At 39.2% G+C, this 14854-nt stretch overlaps 1 long non-coding RNA gene across 1 annotated transcript; it reads right to left on the reverse strand.

Moving 5' to 3' along the window:
• Positions 1–1614: 1614 nt before the first annotated feature.
• On the reverse strand, positions 1615–13258 carry LOC141642328 (uncharacterized). Its single transcript, XR_012543241.1, has 4 exons — positions 12421–13258; positions 8122–8437; positions 2668–3030; positions 1615–2084 (listed from the first exon to the last, which is right to left on the reverse strand). It is a non-coding gene; the product is annotated as an uncharacterized LOC141642328 (long non-coding RNA).
• Positions 13259–14854: the final 1596 nt, after the last annotated feature.

Here is a 14854-nt window from a genome sequence, read left to right on the forward strand (position 1 = left end):
AACTTGTAAATTCAATGTATCCTGCTACCAGGACCAAACTATCAAATTTCCCTCTTTGAGAGGTGCTAGTCAATGAAAAACCGCTTCTCATCCAAAAGCTTGTTGTTGCTTGTTGCTTGCTTTCAATAATCGTATTGCTTACTTTTATTGCTTTCGTGTGTCGGACTTGATAATCGTGACTAGGATTCCCGACACACACCCCCGAGACCCGAGTATCGTGCTAGTGGGCGATCCCTCACTAGTACGAAGAGCCTTGTCGCTTGCATCTTGCCTAGAGAAGGGGCAAAGGTGCGCGCCACGGTCCGGCAAAAGTAGCGGACCGTGACACTAGGCTAGACACGGTCTTCTTCTCAAACTTCATCCCCTACATCCCACGACCCATGTTTTGTCGTGTGGTGTTAAAATGGGTCACTTGTATTGTTGGGACGAATAGTAGTGAATATGGGAAATATAGTTTCGTTATGAGGTGTTTGTTTCGTTGAGGTTGAGAGGTCGTTTTACCAATTTGTAAAGTCCTCCGCGGGAGGTTAATAGGGGTTAGGAGAGACAAATGAGGCAAACTGATCCACAAATCAAGTAGATTTCCATCATAAAATCAACATCAAGTTCACTAGGCTACTCTGCTGGTGCTACTTCGCTCCATCTTTATCTTACTTGCAGGCAGCTTAGCGACGGTTAATTCGTAAAGGCGGTTGTTGAACCGCCAGCTTTGATACCACTTCTAAAGTTTTTTATACAATTAGCATTGGACTCTTATGGTCCAATGCACTTATACTATTAATATCGTAATCTAAGACAAAAAAGTAACTACATCGGTTAACAAGCATGTGTTGATGGTGAACGGCTGGCTAAACACGGTATCCAACATCTTCATCCTCAACCTTTTTGAAGAGACGAACTGAGCTGGCCAACTGATAGACCAAATCTTCATTCAACTTGAAAGACACAGCTTCAGAGAAATACCTGCAACAAGACCCAAAAGAGTGTCTCGGAGATTCATCTCCTTGGCTATGATACACATCATCCGGAACCCAACAAGACCCTTGATCCCGTGAGAGAGAGCCAGATGTACTTACACCACACAGACGTAGAAAGGAAAAGCGGAAAACAGACTAGAAAAATCTGCCTCCCAAAGGATAAAAAACTCCTTGATCCAGTGAGAGAGAGCCAAGTGTTCCTACCCATTTTATTAGAGGTCTTTACCCGTCTGTTCGCCCCACCCGTCTATACCAAGACCTATTGCACAAACATTGACCCGACCTTTAGAGGATTGACAAACACTTAAAAGGCTAAAACCAATACTTAAAAACAATCCCAAAATAGCATTTTGTATTACGTTAATTTTGATATAGAAAACATGTCTTTTTATCGATGACTTTTACCCAAATAATCCAGCCAAGAGCCCAAGATAAAAGTCGGTGCCGATTTGAGTAGCAAAACAATGACATATACTCTCTCCATTCTTGTCCAAACAGTAGCAGAAACAATGTAATCCATTCAAAAATGAAGGACTGATGACTGATGAACCGTTAGTAGACCCCAATCCGTCTTCAAATCAGATCTATAACAAAAACAGTTCAATCGCACTACTGCAAACATCACCAAAACCTACAGTTGAATCACACAATGATTCCAAACATCATCAAAATCACTGGTTTACAAAATTCCAGTTAACTGAGTTCATAATTACTCAAAAGTCAAAACTATGCGGTGCACCAAGTCGTACATCACGTACAGCCCTAGTTTAAACAGCTATCCTAAAGTTTCATCTCGAATTGAAAGGCCAAAAAACATGGTATTTTGTAATTACAACCTTAGATTTGCCTTGTGCTGCCTAGCTGGACATCTACCAGAAAATTCACAATACGAATACAGATAGACAGTTGTACACTTGTACCAGATTTACAGGCGTAACTGAAATCATAAATACAGTACAAAAGCATACCCAAGTTACTTGGCCATCATGACAACGCCAGATTATCAAAGTAAAGCCCAATTTGGATAGGGAATGATCTTTGCCTTCTGAACGAGCGATCTCAATCCTTTGAGCTGCAGCTACGCCATCTCACATGTCGAACTGAGGTCTGCATATATGTTAACACTGAAATTAAGCATCAAACTAACAACCAGCAACACAGCACCATAACCCTACTGGAGCAAAAGCTCCCACATGACCTTTCCCTTGTATTGAAAATACAAAGGGGTTGCTTACTGATGAACAATAATAATGGAAATTGCGTCAAGAATCGTGTCAACTAATATATATATTCACAATAAGAGAACAATTGCTTGTATTTGTAAATGAGTTAAGTTTTTTAATATCACATCTACCCACGGAAGTGACGGAACAACTATGATAAATTTAACGAGATAGATAAACAGGGCCCATTTAGACTCGACTGTGAGCTCAAAAAGGTAACTACCCAGCATCCCAGCTCACTTCTCCAAATATACGTACAATTAAAATGTAAAATTTTGCACAGTTGATTTATCAAAACACCTATTTTCATATTCTCTCTAGTAAAAAGTTATCATTAGTGTGTATTATGAGAAAATACTGATGACAAACCAAAAATAAACGGGACAGAGAGTAAAAACCAGGATGCTGCTGCAATAAACAAAGTCGGAAAAATAAATCATTGCTTGATAGAATACCTATTATCTCACCTGAGATTTTTTTCATCTACGCAGTTTTTCGAACTTGCTCTCCATAACAGCCTTCTTTCTTGTATCGTAATCTACTCTCCATGTCGGAGCCTGTCAATAGATAGCCATAAAGTATTCTTGCTTTTTCACCTGTCCTCTCATCCACCTCCACAACATCAGGGTTGTTCTCATCATTCAGACCAGGACCTACTGACTGTAAGTGTGTTCATTCCCTGCGTCCATGACGATCCTGCTGAAAGTGATCAGACAATCGCACAGCCTCCTTCAGGCCCACCTGATCACCAGCAAACTTGATGAGGGTGGTGCCAAGATGACCATCTCTACTGTACAAGGACTTCGACTTGCCTCCGGAAAATCCAAGATCTGGAAAAATAGTCCACGTAAAAAAAAATGGAACAAAGACTGCAACAAAATCAATGAAAAGGATGCTGCCACAAAAACGGCAATTCTAAGGAGAATAAAGTGCAACTCAGTTGGTTAGTAGCTTCACTTTATCAATTCTCCTTCAGCACAATGTATGTTATTTAGACTCGGATATGGGTAAGGCACAAATGGACATGGGTGCGGAGCCCTCAGGCACGGTATATACTCAAGTATCAAAGGCTGCAAGTTTCTCCCCCTGCCGGAAAGGAGGATGCAGATGCAAGAAAACGTCCACAAAACAAAAAGATATCCTAACATCTTTGAAGTTTTCGTAAGTTAAACAGATAGATGTTTGACCTCGTAATCTTACTAATGCTTCAATACACAATCTCTTTCTCTACTTTTGTCACACACACCTTCCTATTTGGCTCTTCTAAGATTAGTGTGAACTGGCGACGGTCAGTAAGGATTCCATACCCATACCCTTGAGTGTTGTGTCGAACACCGGTGTGGGTTCATAAACGAAGAGTTGAAATAACATAGCATACAACACTGCATCCCCTCCCTTGCACTTTCCTATCTTATTAGCAAATCACATTCCCAATATAACTACGGGTTTTCCATCTCTCAGGCAGTTCTGCAGCTGCTTTCTTTTCACATGTTTTATTGCGGTTTACCAAAAGAGTCAGTTAACCAGAGGCTCCTCGCATTCCTAGTCCGGCTCCTCTCCTCGTAACGGGAAGGGCTTCTCCTCCGACTCGGGTGAGTCGGGCTTCTTCTCCGACTCTGACGAATCGGACTTCTTTCACTCCTCTGAGGCAGGCCTCGTCGGTGCTGCGGCGACGCTGTCCTCCCGCGGGTGCGGGAAGGACTTAGGTCTACCACTAGCACTCTGGGCTCCTCCGGCGTCTTGACAGGGCCAGCTTCTTCCAGTGCTCCGTTCAAGTTTCTTGGAGTTACGTTCTGGGCCCTGGTCTCCTGGACGGGTGTCGCCGTTCTTGTCGGTGTGACAGTGTGAGCCGGCGTGCTACCAATTAGGTCCAGGAGTAGCTTCAGCTTGGCTGCATCAACCACATGTCCCATGATGGTGACCTGGTCGGCGGGCAGCGGCGTATCTGGTATTATTGGCATCTCATACTCCGGTTGGATTACCCGGCCGGTGGAGGGCTGCGCAACTCCAGAATTGTGGACGGTATTATCTTGGCAGAATTCGGTTTCGTCACTCACGAATACCTCTTGTTGTTTCGACATCTTCTTAGCTTTTTGGGTGAGTTTTTGTTTTGAGTTTTTTTTTGTTTGGGAATGAATGTGACTAGCTTCTAGTATCTTTCCCACAGACGGCGCCAATTGTTCCGGGTGTAATTTCAGAGCAGATATTTGTTACCACCCGTGCTTGTAGAATGACGTCTTTGGTTGAATCCTCCTTTCGGTCTCCTGAAACAATGAACAAACTGAGGGCTCGGCTTTGGACCGAGCGAACTCACTCCGACGCTCAAGTCAGTAAACTTAGAGAGATAAGTTGTTGTTACTTGGCGAAATGTATTTTGTAGAGAGATAAGGAAGATATTACCAGATTATGAGGTGTTTAGGTTAAATTGTGGATCCTTTCCTCAATGAGGGTTGAGGAGTATTTATAGACTTTCCTCTTTTGTCACGTAGTGACCAAGTGGCCAAGTGGCTAGCAGGTGGAAAGACCGTTCTACCCTCGGCCGATGGACCCATGGCAGGCCGGCCGAGGGGTCTTGGATATGAGTACGCGGATGTGTGCCCCGGCTGGCGAGTTGCCTGGCCGGGACCCAAGAGACAGGCCGACATGGTGCGTCGGTTAGGCTGTCTAAGCCGTTGACTTGCTGTGGATATCTTTGACCTTGCTTGATATGTTGACTCGGTCAGCGGGTGCAGAATATGCCCCATCACAACCAAATCAAAGAAAAACATATTTCATAAAAAAAACAATTGTCAGGACAATAAAGTGTAGCTCAGTCCTCAGTTAGGTAGGCACTTAACCTTCCCCTGTGGTGGGTCAAGTCGTCAAGATCGGTTCTTATTGCCTTCAACCCTTATTCTCCTACCTCATAGACAGTTACAAAAGTAACAGCATCTCCAAAATAAATATTACTCCGTAGTTTCCTTTCTCTCAAGAGTTCTCCAACTGCTTTTCTTTTCACAAATTTGATCATGGTTTACCAACATCATCAGATAAAACAGTGGCCAATATTAGTACAAAAGGAGATGAGTGACACTAGGATGCCAAATTTCAACTTATATGCTCTGGAGGTACAGGGAAAGGGAAACTATGTGGTCATGGTACAGAGGCGAGTGGCACTGTGGCTGAACTCCTAACTATATCATAGGGGATCAGTAAGGAAACCAAGGGCAGGGAGAAATCTACGGCAGCCAATAGAATAGTGCAAAGACATTAAGGCAGCAGAATGATGTCAATTTAACATAAATCCACTAAGAACTTAATTTTTAAGTAGTACATATTTGTGACTCATTTAGTCATTTCCCAAGCAAGCTCGCTAAATATCAAACTGTGCTCATGTAAGGAGGCCTCCTTGAGAGAACTAAATCATCTAACATTCTATTTTTGCTTTCTTTCCCTGTACTACGAAACTCAGCTATATACTGAAGGCCCAGATGATTGCTTTCATTCCATAATCAATACAGATTTAAGAGTAATTTTAGTCTATTAAGTATCAACTCTTAAAGTTGAACAGCTGCATCAGTTAATTAGAATATGAATAAAGCACCAGTTTAGCAAGCTGCAAATATATCTCGGTGTACAGGGTAGAGTAATTTAACAGAAAAGTGGGACATTCTCTGGTAATCAAATTGAATGGAAATGGCATCAGAAATGTCACAATCAATCCATATCTCAAGGTACACCACAGTAAATCACCAATTAGCACAGAGGCTCAGCTTTTTAGCCATGAACAAGACAAACTAGTGTTGGGAGTAACAGGGTTGGGCCAAACTGTAGACCTATGCGTCAAGGCGAAAACAAGGCCTAATGTACCTCACAAAACTGCACATGCAGACAGTGAACACAAACACTACAGGAAGACACACCCAAGTGATCACCATAACTCCTCCACTGCAAAAATGAATATGAAAGAACCAAGATAACGGAAATTTGCTACATGATTTATTAGCAGCTGAGCTCCTATAAATCAAAGCCATAACTATTTGATCAAAGCAGCCGTCAGGATTCTCACCCAGAGATGAGAACTCTTGACATTCGCTTGACAGAGTCTCAAGCTATCTAACTCAAGCCACCACCCTTTCGCTTGCCAGTAGCATACCATATTTTCGAGTAGACATATAAGCACTTCAGAGCTCAGTGCAAAAAGATCACATAAGCATGGTAAAAAAAATTAAAAAAAATAGTATATGAGATATAAGATGCCTTGAGAGAGAGAGAGAGTACATCATCTCCACACTTGAAAAATGTACTCGAATTTTTAATTTCGAGGAAGTAAAGAACAAACATATTTGGCGAACAATTTTGAAATAAGGTAAGACATTGCATTTAAACCCAAATCCCTCAAAGCGCAAAAATCCCTTGAAAGATGAGATTCCGGATAAACGCAAAATAACATAAACCAGGCCACAACCTAGACCCCATTTCCCAAAAGAACATATTAATCATAGATGTTATCGCAGCGGACTTCTATGCTAAACACTAGCAAGCATAATGTTCTTTAAGTTTCTTTAAATTCATTTTCCTCACAAGTCACGCAAAGGAAGAATAAAATGCTTCTAAGATTCATGACTAAAGAGCATTAAGCCAGAAAAACAATCTTTAGTAAAATAATGTCTATCCGGTTAGAGAACCAGACAAATCATAGAAGGTGAGCCATCTATGAAACCTCAATCAAGTCCAGAAGCTATTTCACAGTTAAGTGACCCGAATTAGGAAAACCTGATTACACATCAGTACATCGCTACTCACCAATACAAACTTTTTGTTTCCTATATACAATTGTAGGAGAAAGGACATCCTTCAACTGATGCTCTTACCTGAACAGAGTCTCAGTGACTAATATTTACCAGTTTGTTAAATTGACGCTGCATATTATCAGTTGAAGCAGCCACGCTATCTTAAACAGGTGAACACACATGAAATGGAATGAGTCAAGCGCCAGCACAAGAGGCGAAATATTTACTAATGACGCAAGTAGGAAGGGATTGGTAGTTTCCTCCCAAAATTTTCCTATGTTTGAGGGAGTTTATTTTAGCTTGTGGGAAAATGGACTTCCTTCCAACTCTGCGATACTCTAAGATGATTGGGAATCATTGCACAGGATTCTTACATGTTAACTCATGAAATTTAATCTGAGTTTCAGACTTGATCTTAGAGTTGGGAGATTTAAAGCTGAGAGGTTTGAGATCCCATTTTCACCGTACTTTGCAGTGATTAATTCCACTGAAAACAAGAGCGCTGACAGACTGCTGTCGGACTGTCGGTTATCTGCAGAGTGGTGCAACGACAATACTAGATGCTCCCAGCAGATATCTTTGTCGTTTACAGAATGCACACTGTAAATCAAATGACGAAAGAAATCCCTCTGATGTGAACATTAGTACTTATGCAGTAAGGTACATTCAGTTGTACTACTGTCTCAGAAACAGTCATCACTATTTGAGAAAGAGATTAGAGCAGGAGAGTTCCTTTTCCTAAACCCAAGATCAGATTCGCCAGTAGCTTCTATCCAATACGATTTACTGAAGCAGCTATTAACCATTTGAAATAGGTGATTCAGTCAGCAAAAATAATGGTAAAAAAAAAAGTATCTATTCTAACCCCAAATATGTCAAAGTCGAAAAACGCCTCTTCCTTTTTAAGGGAGTCCCCTACGTTAAAAGCTTTGAGGAGAGCATCAAATACAGATTTTAATATTTCTTGGTGTTGATGAAGATGTCTAAAAGGTCCACGAGTTAAACTTTATTTTGATACGGTAAAACAAAAAAGAAACTAAGACATGGTAAGCAACTGAGCAAATCAAAGAGCCACACGGACCCTTACCAGAGCCACACGGACCCTTACAAACAACATCTATATTTTAAGTAACGAAGGACATACTATACCTCTAAGTTTACTATCCATTGCCTTACTTCCCAAACCCTCCATGCGCCCAACTTTACCCTTGCTGGTATTCGTATTATGTATAATGACCGTAGGAGGCCACATGATCAAATCATCCCGGAACGCATCAGCTTCATTAGCAAGCAGAGAGCCAGAGACTGATAAACCCTCGAGTTATCAGGAGCGCTCATGCAGTTCCACCCCATTAGGGCACACAGAGCTCTGTGTAAGCCCAAGTGTTCCCCACGTGAATCTGCATTATCTGAGTAGTATGCATGCATTATAAGAGAATGCACATCAGGGAAATCTTTAGAAGACCTGTCATTTCCAATACCAACAGTGTTGGACAGTGCACGGCGGAAGTTCAATTTCACATATAATTTAAAGTTTGCACATGAATTAATAAATAGCAAAAATGAGGCTGTCGCGCCAGCACTATGACAACAATGTTCAATTGCTGAGAAAAGTAACTAGCTTATATGAGCAAGTAGATCCCCCAACCTGCTTACTCATTAAAACACAATGGAAGAACTTGCTTCTGCAAGCTACTTGCTTACCCATCGACATTTAGGCCTCATTTGTACTTTTTCAACTTGCTTAGCACTATAAAATATTTGGTTGAATGCGATGTCCACTTACCGAAAAAGTAATCTCAAGCACCTACCTATATATTTAGCCAAGTACTAAAGTTGTTCTAAGCTACAAAGATAGCATCTACTATGAAATTTTTCAATCATAAAGTGAAACTGGTATTCAGGTTTGGAAGATTGACAAAAGTACAACTTCTTCACTAGCTAATAAAAAATCTCCCAGGATCAAACAATGGAAATAAATGTCAGGCTTAACACTTGGGGTCAACCTGCAGATATTTAAAGACCTGCTGAACGATGAAGACAGCTATATAGGTTCAAATTCATCATATAGTGTGCATCCAAAATGTACACCGTATGTGATTTGTAGGAGAGTTAAACGACATGACCCATGAACACGAGCAAATTTCTAATTATGAAGCCCAGAGAAGTTTCACTGGGCACTTCGTCAGGTTTGCATCATGTATTACAATTTACAAGTCTGACCTTCATCCCGACTAATTGCAAAGACTGATTGCAAAATACTATAAAAGCCAGCAGGGCATACTTATGGTACTTTGACATGTTTACATCATGAATCACAAGCCTGGCCTGGCATTTTGACAAGTTTGCACAGCATTACAAGCTAAGGTCAGGACTCAGGAGTCAGGACTCAGGACTATCTGCATATCCAAGTAAACCCCAAACCAAGATAGAGGCCATAAGTAGGACCTTTCATAGGAATATATATACATACGTTTAGAAATAACTAAAGATGCAGACAGAGTTCTTCTAGCTAGAGGATCACAAAAGAATCCAGTTCCACTACATGAGAGCAATGAAACCCTTGGGAGAACTACCCGAGCACAAAGTAAAAGATTGATAATAAATGGCACTACCGTCATTTTGGAAGAAGAAAAATTCATACAATCAATACATTGCAGATAAGTTTGCAGCACTGAACCATAAATGCAGAATGTTACCAGAGATGACAGTAGTGGGTGCTGTTCAATAAGCAGCATCCACACTTTCCAAAATAACATATATTACCACAATTTCTATTTTCTTATCAAGTCTTCTATAGAAACTTCTATCCAAATCCACAGCAATAATATAGCTTCCAACACAACAGTATCTATACTTTCAAATGGCTCTCTAAATCTGACTGAATTTTTACCCACATCACTCGAGTTAATTCCTAAAAATATAGAAATAACAAATACGAGTAACAAATAAAAAAGGTCACAGAAAAAGTCAAAATGATATGTACAACATGAACAATGACATTGAATCGACAATAGGATATCAAACAGCAACTGATCAAGTTTGAATCAATTGTTGCTGAGGCCTGGCGTCATTAGAGTACATTTAGACAAATTGATCCAAATCATTTTCTAGAAATTTTGCACTGTACCCTGAGACATACGCCAGTTAAGCTTTGTGTCAAGGTATGAGCCCCGATCACTATCATGGTAATGAATACCATTTTATGAACACCAGAGGTTCATAATGGTTAAAAACTAGAAACGAACTGGGCATATCTAAAGGTATGAGAGAGACTGTGTTCAGAAAAATAGCAATGCAGTTTTTGTATGGACAAGAAACGGAGTTTTGACATTTTGCAAGACCTCATGATCCAAGATGAAGTATTCAAATGGGTTCCCATGATCCAAGCTAATATGGTGGTACGTATTCATAGGTATCATCATAGTAAAGGTTGGCATGAACATGAGATAATTGACATGCTAGGGGTGACTAGGGGCATGGACAGAGTGCGCAAAAAAGCAGAAAAGCATGCCATAAAACATGCACATGGTGCCCGCAGGCCCAGCCCCACGCATTTCAAAGAGCTTGGCTTGCACGAAGATGGGAGGAGAAATGGTGAAGCATCACCAAAAAACAGGAGGGCTCAACATGGTCAGCGTCCAGAGTCACACGACCAAATGGCACAGTAGATTGAGCGAGAGACGTGGTCAGGTAAGGGTGGTAAGCGACCTACTCCTACTTCATCAAGGACTAAACTAACTCGACTCCTACATAGATAAGGAAAAACAAGTCATAATCACACAGACTAGGACATCTACTCTTACCAAGATTAAGTCGGAAAAGACATACTCCTGCAAGGACTAAAAGATTCAATTCTAGGAGATGACTGAAATGGTGGACTATACTAATATTGTTATACTGCCCTACCACAGCAAAAGCTGCCATAATTCCAAAATTACCCTAACATGTTTTGAATTATCGAGACTTTGGTGGGGATTGACGGCAGCAGGAGCAGACAACAAACAACAAACGACGGAGCCTTGGCCTTGTTTGGATACCAAAAAGGAGAGAAATGGAGGGGAGGGGGGCGGAGGGAAGGGAAGGGGAGGGAGAATGGAGGAGGTCATTTTCCCTCCAAATCTTTCCATTGTTGGAGGGGAAATAATTTGGCTTGGAAGAGGGAAATGGAGGGATCCACTTTCCCTTCCCTCCAAATCCCTCCACCTCCATTTTGCTAACCAAACAATGGATTTCTCATACCTCCAAATCCCTCCATCCAAACATACCCTTAGTCCCAACATGATTTGATTTGAGGTCGCTAACATGAACCATCAATTCGAATCTGTTTAGGCTTGAATCCAGTCACTAAATGAGAGCACCTCTTATCGAACCAAGTTTTCAAAATACCAAAATCATATGCTAAGTTGCTAACGCAAAATCCTTGTAGCTGTTTCTCAAGTATTTCTTACAAAAAAATAGTCTATCTGACTTGCATTACCTCTACTTCTGTAAGTCACTAAATGAGAGTGCCTCTTCTCAAACCAAGTTTTCATTATACCAAAAACACATGTTAATGCTAATCAAATACTCCCCCCGTCCCGGTCAATTGTTGTCCTTTGGTTTTGGCACAAAGACCAAGGAAAGAGGAGAGAATCAATTACTAAATGACCAGTGGACCAAATTGGGTGTGAAATGTGAATGATCAAATTGCTCATCAAGTTCATTCTTAAAATAGAAAAGACAATAATTGACTGAGATACCCCAAAATGGAATAGGACAACAAATGATCGGGACAGAGGGAGTATACAACTTCCTACTTCATTCCTCTCCCCAAAACCAAAACCTCCATGAGCGCTCTCAAAACCAACACGCCTAAAGCTTACTTGGCCGTTTAAGTCGTCGCCTAATTAATTTCTCGTTAATTTCTCATTGGTAGGAACACCTCGAACAACCTCTTCTAGATCATCCCAAAATTCATGTTTAATAGTAGCATTCCAACCCCACCTATGGCTAGAAACTAGAAAGCTTGTTTAGGTAGTGCTTTGATAGTGTTAAACTAAGCCCCTATTTTCAAACCTCTTCTATTTTGTATCACCTAACTTTAGAATTTCGAAGAGGTTTTAACAAAATAGAAGAGGTTTGAATTAACAACTTTTGTATCACCTAACTATGCAAACATTCATGCGACCAATTCTGCATCACTTGACTAAGCCCCTATTTCCGACCGAATGAAACTAATCTAAATTGAACTGAAGAACAATAATAAACCCAACTGATCTGAACTGAATAAAAATCCGCAAAAAGGGCTTGCATAATTAGAGCAAACATATATAAAAACCGTCACAGAAAATAAATATAAAAGGTAAATAAATAAATGAGACGGAAGAATAACGAGAAAATAGCAACAAACCCGTCACACTAAGTCACGATAATTAGGAGGGAGAGCGAAGTAAGAGCGGATAGTACCTGTTGGAAGTAATGCTAAGGCTAGCAATGTCGTCTAAATACATTGTATTAGAGAGATGCCTTCCATTACCTCGTAAAAACATCTCACCACTACTTGCATAATTATAGCCACTAACTCCATGTTTATTGCCATGTTTATGGTGGAGTTATGCCACTATCTTTGTGATTATGATGTTAATTAATCACTATAAATATGAGAAGTGAAGTCATTTGAGATATACATATTCCATATATCTATACTACTTCTCTATGATAATTTTGAAAGATACCATATGAGTTCCAACTCCTAATGGTTGAGTACACAACTTTTAGGAGTGTTGTGTGACCTTGGGGGACGACGCCTATATCGATTTGTACCATAGTCGGGGCGATTTCGTTTCTCATTCAGTGGCCTCCATACCACGACACAACAACAAATATTCTATAATTATATCTTCGCCCCTATAGTGATACTATATTTCCAACAATTGAGAAACGAAATTTTATCGCTATTATTGTTGTTGTGTTCATTATTTTTGTCATTGGAATTATTTCTATTGGCCAAAAATATTGTTCTTCGGGTATAAGAATCAGGCCGCGGATCGGGTGAGACAGCAGTTTGGTATTTTGGCCATAACTCGGTCTCTAGAGCTTTGTTTGAGGCGTGTAATATAGCGTTGGAAAGCTAAGAAGAAGGGCTACAACTTTGTAGTTGAAGCCTTGAGCAGATTCGGCCATCTTCTATCCTTAAAATGGGCAGCAATGTCTTGGTAGTGTGCTGAAAAGTTTATGAAGATTCATAGAAGAATGGTATTATCTATAATTTTATAGCCCAATTAATTCTTGTGATTAAGGTATGTTCCCGTGAATTTCCTTTACAAATATTTATGATGATAAATATAAAGGTTTGGTCAATTATATATGCCTTAATCTTTTGTATGTTTTACCATCGCTTTATTTGGTACGACGTGTCTAAAATCTTGGTAATATTAGTCTTGATAATTGATTTCAAGAATATGTGAAGAAAATTGTTCCAAGATTTTGATTGACAAGTAGCTAGAATGATTGAGTGTCCAAGATATTTTTATGTGTATAATATGTATATCATGCAAAATGTTTCACACATTTGGATTGATTTTTTAGTTTTGATTATGAGATGAACTAAAATTGATATTTGAGTTATGAACCAAATGTGGGGGCTAAATATTTTTTTTTTTTCAATTGATATACATACTATCTTGGAAATGTTTGTGTGTGCGACAAATATTGAAAATGAATATTTGTCAAAGTTTCATAAAAGTAGATTATGGAGATTATAAATTGTCGTGTACATTTATATGATATCTAAAAGTTGAGATGGTTAATGAATGAATAATGTATATATTTTGTTTGAACGAGTATGTTTGTCACTAATTTGTGGCGTGACAACATGTGGGGGAAGACGTTCAATTTATTATTTGATAAAATTATTCATCATGTTTAGATTTCATATTTCAGTTATGTGGAGTATGTATCTAAGAAATATTTTGATTGTGGGGATACATAGAAAATAACGAGTGTTTGTTTTATACATGAGTGTATGTTTTATACATGATTAACTGACCAAAATATTGTAGTGTATTTTGTTGGTTAAGTCACTTAGCTTATACCACACTATATGAGATTATGATGATTGTTATTATATGAGTAAGGTGTAAAATTCTTTTTGTAAAATATTGTGGATTTGCAAAGAGTAAATATAAGTAAAACAATTATCGAGATTCGTTGTTTTCTAATATAAGAATGATGATGTATATAGAGCTTTTAGTAAATAAAATGATTTTGGGTGCAAAATCACAAATACTACGTGTATGCTTTATTCTATGTCAATTTATTAGAAAGAGAAAATAATAAAGAAGGTTATTTGTTCTTTTAAACGACATGAGAGTGGAGCTCTATATTTAATTAGAACAATGTTTTGACTATTGTGAGAAGTCTAATATGTATATAATTAAGGTACTTCAATGTAGCTTATGCAGCTAAGCACATGTTGTTTGTGTATTCATTACCAAAGTTATCATTCACATTTGGTGAAGTGCCTAAGGTGCAATATTAAGAATTGCATTATGTTGCATATCTAGAAAGATATTGGATCGACCAAAAGGTATTGACGATCGATAAGGTGAGATCTATGGTGAGTACTATACATTTTCACCTTTTAATGGTGATCTTGTTTTAAGTCTATTGAGAAGACTATTATAACCTTGTCTATTGTGTAAGCATATTATATTGCTCTTAATCTTGCAGGGTAAGATGCAGGGTGATTGTGAAGCTATTATTAGCTACTACTTAATTGTGGGGGCATGGAGTTTTGCCTAATGTTTATCTTTAGCATAATACTAATATCAACTTAGTAATGCTAAAATAATGTGTATAATGACTTGCAGATTTACACATTTTATGCAGATTTGATTTG

This window comes from Silene latifolia, chromosome 2, assembly GCF_048544455.1.
Source record: "Silene latifolia isolate original U9 population chromosome 2, ASM4854445v1, whole genome shotgun sequence".
NCBI lineage: Eukaryota > Viridiplantae > Streptophyta > Magnoliopsida > Caryophyllales > Caryophyllaceae > Silene > Silene latifolia.